Raw genomic sequence first — 8,629 nt, forward strand, 5'->3', positions numbered from 1 at the left:
AGGAAAATCGCTTGAACCTGGGAGGCAGAGGTTGCAGTGAGCCAAGATCACATCATTGCACACTAGCCTGGGCAACAGAGCAAGACTCTGTCTCAACAACAACAACAACAAAAATAGCCAGGCATGGTGACGCACACCTGTAGTCCCACCTACTTAGGAGGCTGATGTGGGAGGATCATTTGAGTCTGGGAGGTCAAGGCTTCAGTGAGCCGCATTTATGTCACTGCACTCCAGCCTGGTTGACAGAGCAAGACCCTATTTCAGAAAAACAGACACCACATATTTGGTGTCAAAAGGGGAATAAAAACTCTCATTTGCTGTCAGGCGTGGTATGAGAAGTAAAACCTCCTTCACCTACTAAAGGACATGTTGGTTGATATCAAGTTTTGGCAATTATGAATAAAGCTGTTTGACAGGGTTTGGACGTCCTGGCCGAATCTCTTGTTGAAATGTAATCCCCACGGCTGGAGATGGGACCTGGTGGGAGGCAACTGGCTCATGGGAGCAGGTTTCTCATGAACATGAACAGAGGCTATTCTATTCTTATGAATAGAAGATGGTTATCTTCTATTTCTTCCTGTGGGGTATTAAAGATGTTTTGGAGTAGCCGGGTGCTGTGGCTCATGCCTGTAATCCCAACACATTGGGAGGCCAAGGCAGATGAATCACTTGAGGCCAGGAGTTCGAGACTAGCCTGGCAAACATGGCGAAACCCTGTCTCTACCAAAAATACAAAAATTAGCCGGTGTGGTGGCAGGTTCCTGTAATCCCAGCTACTCAGGAGGCTGAGACAGGAGAATCGCTTGAACTCGAGAGGCGGAAGTTGCAGTGAGCCGAGATCATGCCACTGCATTCCAGCCTAGGCAACAGAGTGAAACTCTGTCTCAAAAAAATAAAATCATAATCATAATTAGTGTTATAATTTCAATTAAAAAATCACTTCATCTATATAGCTCTTCCTGCACCCCTAAGTGGCACATGCCGAGTCAGGCTTTGCAGTTTAAATGCGAATTAATTTGCAGATCCACACTCTTGTGGCTGAAGCCACCCCCTTCTCTCTGATGGGGAACAAAGCACAATTGCCAGACTTTCCACACGTGGCCACCAGAGGGCGCGCCGAAGTAGCCAAACTCGCTAAGGACCAGGGCGGTCCCCAGGGAACCATCCCGAGCCAAAAGCCGTTTTATTTTCCAAAGGCTGACCGGGGGGCCCTGCGGGGTGTTCACACTCTATCTCCTCCTAAGTAAACAAACTTAATTGCTATTTAATTTCTTCCAAATTGCATCAACAGTCCAAAAGAAATTACTCCACTTGCCCTTTGTATTTTTTTGCAGTAGGCTCCTAGTAATCTGGACAATTTAATGAAGTCCTTTGCAGGGAAGCAATTGGATTTCAATGCCTCTCTCCCTGGTGCTCGCCCTGTCATTTCTGCCCAGTTGTGATTTGCCGTGAATCTCTCAACATACCAAAGCATCATTTTGCCTTTGTGGTCCGATGATAAATAACCTTTTCAGATCTGGGTATATAAATATGTCTCTGTGGCCATTGCGATTCACTTTTTCAAGTGCAAAAGATAGAAAATAGCTTTTCTCCCATTCAGGTCCTTCTTCCCTTCATCCCTCATATTGGGTTTTACTGTTGACTGTTGACTTTCTGCCCACTTCATCCCTTGGCCTCATTGTGTTCTGGGGAAGACAGAAATGAATAACACCTGGCCCACCTTTCATTCTTCAGGTTAACACATTTCTAGGCACTGGAAAAGGAGTGAACAAGAATCCCTATCATATTCACAATTACCAAGAGGTAGCATCAATCCAAATGTTCATCAAAGAATGAATGAATGGCTGGGCATGGTAGCCTGTAATCCCAGCACTTTGGGAACCAAGGCGGGAGGATCACAAGGTCGGGAGTTCGAGACCAGCCTGGCCAATATGGTGAAACTCCGCCTTTACTTAAAAAAAAAAAAAAAATACAGGCTGGGCGCGGTGGCTCACGCTTGTAATCCCAGCACTTTGGGAGGCCGAGGAGGGCGGATCACGAGATCAGGAGATCGAGACCACGGTGAAACCCCATCTCTACTAAAAATACAAAAAATTAGCCGGGCGTGGTGGCGGGCATCTGCAGTCCCAGCTACTCGGAGAGGCTGAGGCAGGAGAATGGCGTGAACCCGGGAGGTGGAGTTTGCAGTGAGCCAAGATGGCCCCACTGCACTCCAGCCTGGGCGACAGAGCGAGACTCCGTCTCAAAAAAAAAAAAAAAAAAAAACATAAATTAGTCAGGCATGGTGGCGTGCACCTGTAATTCCAGCTATTTGGGAGGCTGAGGCAGGAGAATTGCTTGAACCCGGGAGGCAGAGGTTGCAGTGAGCCGAGATCGTGCCACTGCACTCCAGCCTGGGTGACAGAGCAACAAGACTCCACCTCAAAAAAAAAAGAATGGAAAAATGAGCCCGGTGCAGTAGCTCACGCCTGTAATCCCAGCACTTTGGGAGGCCAAGGCAGGAGGACGATTTGAGATCAGGAGTTGAAGACCAGCCTGGCCAACATGGCGAAACCCCATCTCTAATAAAAATAGAAAAATTAGGCCGGGCGCAGTGGCTCACGCTTGTAATCCCAGCACTTTGGGAGGCTGAGGTGGGGGGATCGCCTGAGGTCAGGAGTTCGAAACCAGCCTGACCAACATGGAGAAACCCTGTCTCTACTAAAAATACACAATTAGCCAGGCGTGGTGGTTCATGTCTGTAATCCCAGTTACTTGGGAGGCTGAGGCAGGAGAATCACTTGCACCCGTTAGGCAGAGGTTTCAGTGAGCCGAGATCACACCATTGCACTCCAGCCTGAGCAACAGAGCAAGACTCTGTCTCAAAAAATAAATAAGTAAATGAACAAAATGTGGTCTATTTGTGCAATGGAATATTATTCAGCCATAAAAAAGAGGCCAGGCATGATGGCTCATGCCTGTAATCCCAGCACTTTGGGAGGCTGAGGCAGGCAGATCACCTGAGGTCAGGAGTTGGAGATCAGCCTGACCAACATGGAGAAATTCCATCTCTACTAAAAATACAAAAATTAGCCAGACGTGGTGGCACACACCTGTAATCCCAGCTACTTGGGAGGCTGAGGCAGGAGAATTGCTTGAACCTGGGAGGCAGAGGTTGTGGTGAGCCGAGATCGCATCATTGCACTCCAGCCTGGGCAACAAGATCAAAACTCCATCTCAAAAATAAATAAATAAATAAAGTGCTGATACATGCTACAATGTAGATGAACCACAAAACTTTAATGTTAAGTGAAAGAAGATAGACACAAAAGGTCGGAAGTTGGGTGATTTTATTTATATGAAATGTCCAGAATAGGCAAATCCATAGACAGAGAATAGATTGGTGGTTGCCAGTGGAGGTGGAGGGGAGAATGGGGAATGGCTGCTTAATGGGTATGAGGTCTTCTTTGGGGTGATGAAAACGTTTTGGAACTAGATAGAGGTGATGACTGTTTGACGTTGTGAATGTCCTGAATTGTACACTTTATGTAATGTGAATTTCACCTCGGTTAAAAAGAAAAGAAAAAATTCCTGCCCTTATGGGTGCAGTAGCATGATCACAGCTCATTGCAGCCTCCAACTGCTGGACTCAAGCAATCCTCTGGCCTCAGGCTCCTGAGTAGCTGGGATTGCAGCTACACACCACAACACCTGGTTAATTTTTTTAAGAAGGGGGCTGGCTCTGTCACCTAGGCTGGAGTGCAGTGATGCAATCTTGACTCAGTGCAGCCTCGTCCCGTCTCAGCCTCCCAAGTAGCTGCGACTACAAGTGCATGTCACCATGTCCGGCCAATTTTTAAATGTTTTATAGAGATGGGGGTCTTGTTGTATTGTCCAGGATGGTCTCAAACTCCTGGGCTCAAGTGATTCTGCCAAGGTGCTAGGATTACAGGCATAAGCCACCTAAAGTGAGAGTTGGGGGTGGGGGTGGGGGTGGGAATGGGGAGACAAATTCCCCCATTTGTCCCCCAGACAAATAAACAAATTGTTTAACTCTAGTGTGGAAACTGCCCTGGCAGACACACACGAAGGGAGACACATAGTAAGGGACTAAAGTCCAGGTGGCAATATTGTACTACAGAAGTTTCACAGAAATTGGCAGAGCATTGTAGCTCATGTCTGTAATCCCAGCACTTTGCGGGGCTGAGGTGGGCCAATCACTTAAGGTCAGGAATTTAAGACCAGCCTGTCCAACATGGCGAAACCCTGTCTCTACTAAAAATACAAAAATTAGCCGGGTGTGGTGGCCTGTAATCCCAGCTACTCAGGAGGCTGAGGCAGGAGAATTGCTTCAACCTGGGAAGTGGAGGTTGCAGTGAGCCAAGATTGCACGACTACACTCCAGCCTGAGCAACAGGGCGACACTCTGTCTCAAAAAAAAGAAAAAGTGGCCTTGCGCGGTGGCTCATGCCTGTAATCCCAGCACTTCGGGAGGCCGAGGCAGGCAGATCACGAGGTCAGGAGTTCGAGACCATCCTGGCTAACATGGTGAAACCCTGTCTCTACTAAAAATACAAAAAATTAGCCGGGCGTGGTGGCAGGTGCCTGTAGTCCCAGCTACTTGGGAGGCTGAGGCAGGAGAATTGCATGAACCTGGGAGGCGGAGCTTGCAGTGAGCCGAGATCGCACCACTGCACTCCAGCCTGAGAGTGAGACTCCGTCTCAAAAAAAAAAAAAAAAAAGGAAAAGTAAAAAGAAGGTTTCTAGCAGTCCCAGGGGTTGAGTCCCAGCCCTGGCTGTGTGAGCAAGTCATATATTTGTATTAATTTATACACATGAGATACCTTCAATCTGCAGAGATGCAGGATGTCCCCGGGTCTTTCTGTTCTTTCTGATGTGTCCATCTCTGTCTATTTTCAAAGTCTTAAATCCTGTCCGCATTTCAACCAGTCACAATCTGACAACCGTGTTGAGTGATGTGACTTTGGGATTTACAAGCAGCAGAAGGGCCTTTTTAATCTGCAGGATGCAAAGACAGGAAACGGGATGCTCACAGACCAGAGTCCTTGGCTTTTCCATAACAGTTCTCATCTGCCTGGTTTTTGCTGTTTGTTTGTCTGTTTGTCTGTTTTTGAGATGGAGTCTCGCTCTGTCGCCCAGGCTGGAGTGCAGTGGCACAATCTTGGCTCACTGCAAGCTCCGCCTCCCGGGTTCACGCCATTCTCCTGCCTCAGCCTCCCGAGTAGCTGGGACTACAGGCGCCCACCACTACACCCGGCTAATTTTTTGTATTTTTAGTAGAGACGGGGTTTCACTGTGTTAGCCGGGATGGTCTTGATCTCCTGACCTCGTGATCCGCCCGCCTCGGCCTTCCAAAGGGCTGAGATTACAGGCGTGAGCCACTGCACCCGGCCTGTTTGTTTGTTTGTTCTGAGATGGAGTCTCGCTCTGTCGCCCAGGCTGGAGTGCAATGGCGCAATCTCAGCTCACTGCAACCTCTGCCTCCCAGGTTCAAGTGATTCTCTTGCCTCAGCCTCCTGAGTAGCTGGGATTACAGGCGTGAGCCACCGCACCTGGCCTGCTTTTCATTTGTTTTGTTTTGCTTTTTGAGACAGGGTCTCTGTCGTTGTCCAGGCTGGAGTCCAGTGGCGCAATCTTGGCTCACTGCAGCCTCAATTTCCCAGGCTCAGGCGACCCTTCTGCCTCATCCTCCTGAGTAGCTGAAACGACAGGCACGTGCCACCACACCTAGCTAATTTTTTTATTTTTTTGAGACGGAGTTTCGCTCTTGTTGCCCAGGCTGGAGTGCAGTGGTGCAATCTCAGTTCACCGCAACCTCTGTCTCCTGGGCTCAAGTGATTCTCCTGCCTCAGCCTCCCCAGTAGCTGGGATTACAGGTGCCCACCCCAAGCCTGGCTAATTTTTTTTGTATTTTTAGTAGAGACAGGGTTTCTCCATATTGGTCAGGCTGGTCTCAAACCCCTGACCTCAGGTGATCTGCCCACTTCGGCCTCTCAAAATGCTGGGATTACAGGCATGAACCACTGCGCCCGGCCCACGCCCAGCTAATTTTTTAATTTTTCTTTTTTCTTTTTTTTTTTTTTTAAATTGAGACAGTCTTACTATGTTGCCCAGGCTGGTCTCCAACTCCTGGGCTCAAGAGAGCTTCCTGCCTCAGCCTCCCAATGTGCTGGGATTACGGGCAAAAGCCAATACACCTAGCCTGGTTTTTTCTTCTTTATGGGCCTTTGGAGCATTGGTCTGAATGACCGGACCATGAATCTCAGGCCACAGCTGATACTGAGAAGCTAATAAAGAAACTTGCCACTCTTAGTAGCATTGCAGATGTGTCAGTCAAACCCTACTCACAGATGTTCACCCCTAGGAAAACAGGGATCAGCTGCGCATGGTGGCTCATGCCTGTAATCCCAACGCTTTGAGAGGACAAGGCAGGTGGATCACCTGAGGTCAGAAGTTCGAGACCAGCCTGGCCAACATGGTGAAACCCTGTCTCTACTAAAAATACAAAATTAGCCAGGTGTGGTGGTGCATGCCTGTAATCCCAGCTACTTGGGAGGCTGAGGCTGGAGAATAGCTTGAACCCAGGAGGTGGAGGTTACGGTGAGCCGAGATCATGCCATTGCACTCCAGGCTAGGCAGCAAGAGTGAAACTCCATCTCAAAAAAAAAAACATAGAAAGTACAACACCAAGAGTGAACCCTAATGTAAATGATTACCTATAATTAATAATAATGTATCAATATTTGTTCATCAATTTTAACAAGTGTGCCACACCAATGCAAGATGTTAATAATGGGGGAAACTAAAGGAAGGGAGGTGAAAGGAGTAGTATCTGGGAACTTCCTGGACTTTCTGCTCAATTTTCTGTAAACCTGCTGTTTCTGCAAAATTGCTCTTTTTAAAGTCTGCTATTTAAAAAACAATAGTATAATTCAGCTTGAAAAATAAAGGTAAAGGCTGGGCACGGTGATCACACCTATAATCCTAGCCCTTTGGGAGGCGGAGGCAGGCGGATTACCTGAGGTCAGGAGTTCCAGACCAACCTGACCAACATGGAGAATCCCCGTCTCCACTAAAAATGCAAAATTAGCTGGGCCTTGTGGCGCATGCCTGTAATCCCAGCTATTTGGGAGGCTGAAGCAGGAGAATCGCTTGAACCCAGGAGGCGGAGGTTGCAGTGAGCCGAGGTCACACCATGGCACTTTAGCCTGGGCAACAAGAGTGAAACTCCGTCTAAAAACAAATAAATAAATAAATACAAATAAATAAAGGTAAAGAAATCGAGAAGAGGCCAGGTGCAGTGGCTCATGCCTGTAATCTCAGCACTTTGGAAGCCCAAGGCTGGCAGAATACTTGAACCTAGGAGTTACCACCCTGGACAACATAGTGAATGCCATCTCTACAAAACAAAACAAAACAAAATAAACAAATATATATATATATGTATATATACATAAAATTGGCTGCGCCCAGGGTCTCACTCCTGTAATCCCAGCACTTTGGGAGGCTGAGGCAAGAGGATCACTGGAGCTCAGGGATTTGAGACCAGCCTGGGCAACATAGTGAGGCCCCATCTCTAGAAAATATAAAAAACCAGTTTGGCATGGTGGCGCACAGCTACTCAGGAGTCTGAGATGGGAGGATCACTTGAGCCTCGGAGGTTGAGGCTGCAGTGAACCATGATCACAGCACTGTACTCCATCCTGGGTGACAGAGTGGGACCCTGCTCAAACAAACAAAGCAGTGAAAGGAGTGTAAAGACGTCCTCCAAAATTCTCATTTGCTCATTATGACGCTTCAATGCTTTTATCCAACTATTAAATATCAAATTATTTCTAAATAACTTGGGGGTCTCCCCTGTTTTGCTACTGGCCCTAAACTCTATTGGGTAATCCAGCCCTGATACAGCTCATTTCCTTAGCAAACATTTATTTGCTCAACAAATATTTACATGTCGATATTTGCCAAGTGCCAAGCATTCTAAGAAGACAAAGGTTACCTAATATATTTATACATATATATATGCATATATATATATGCCTTCAAGGAATTTACATGAGGGGTCGGGGAAATGACAAGCAAATCTCCTTCGTGTAAAAACGAACCCAGAGCCATCGGTACGTGGGGGATTAAGTGGCTTCACCACAGAGACAGAGACTTGCTGGGGCTTGAAGAGAAGCTCGTCTGCCAAGTAGGTGAGAGAAGGAGGAAAGGCGTTGCCTGGCAGAGTACAGCTGGGTGAGCGGGGCGTGCCCTCGAGTTCTGGGAGCTAGATGTCGCCCTGCTTGGGCAGGCTGGATCTGTAGTTAGAGGTGGAAAAGTGGGCAGAGACCAGATCTGGGGGCTTCCAAAAAGCTCCTTCTCAGCCAGGTGCAGTGGCTCACGCCTGTAATCCCAGCACTTTGGGAGGCCAAGGCAGGCAGATCACTTGAGGTAAGGAGTTGGAGACCAGCCTGACCAACATGGCGAAACCCCATCCCTACTAAAAATACAAAAATTACCCGGGCATGGTGGTGGGTGCCTGTAATCCCAGCTACACGGGAGGCTGAGGCATGAGAATCTCTTGAACCTGGGAAGGGGAGGTGGCAGTGAGGCGAGATCATGCCACCACACTCCAGACTGGGTGACA

This window comes from Nomascus leucogenys, chromosome 18 (assembly GCF_006542625.1).
Source record: "Nomascus leucogenys isolate Asia chromosome 18, Asia_NLE_v1, whole genome shotgun sequence".
Classification (NCBI taxonomy): domain Eukaryota; kingdom Metazoa; phylum Chordata; class Mammalia; order Primates; family Hylobatidae; genus Nomascus; species Nomascus leucogenys.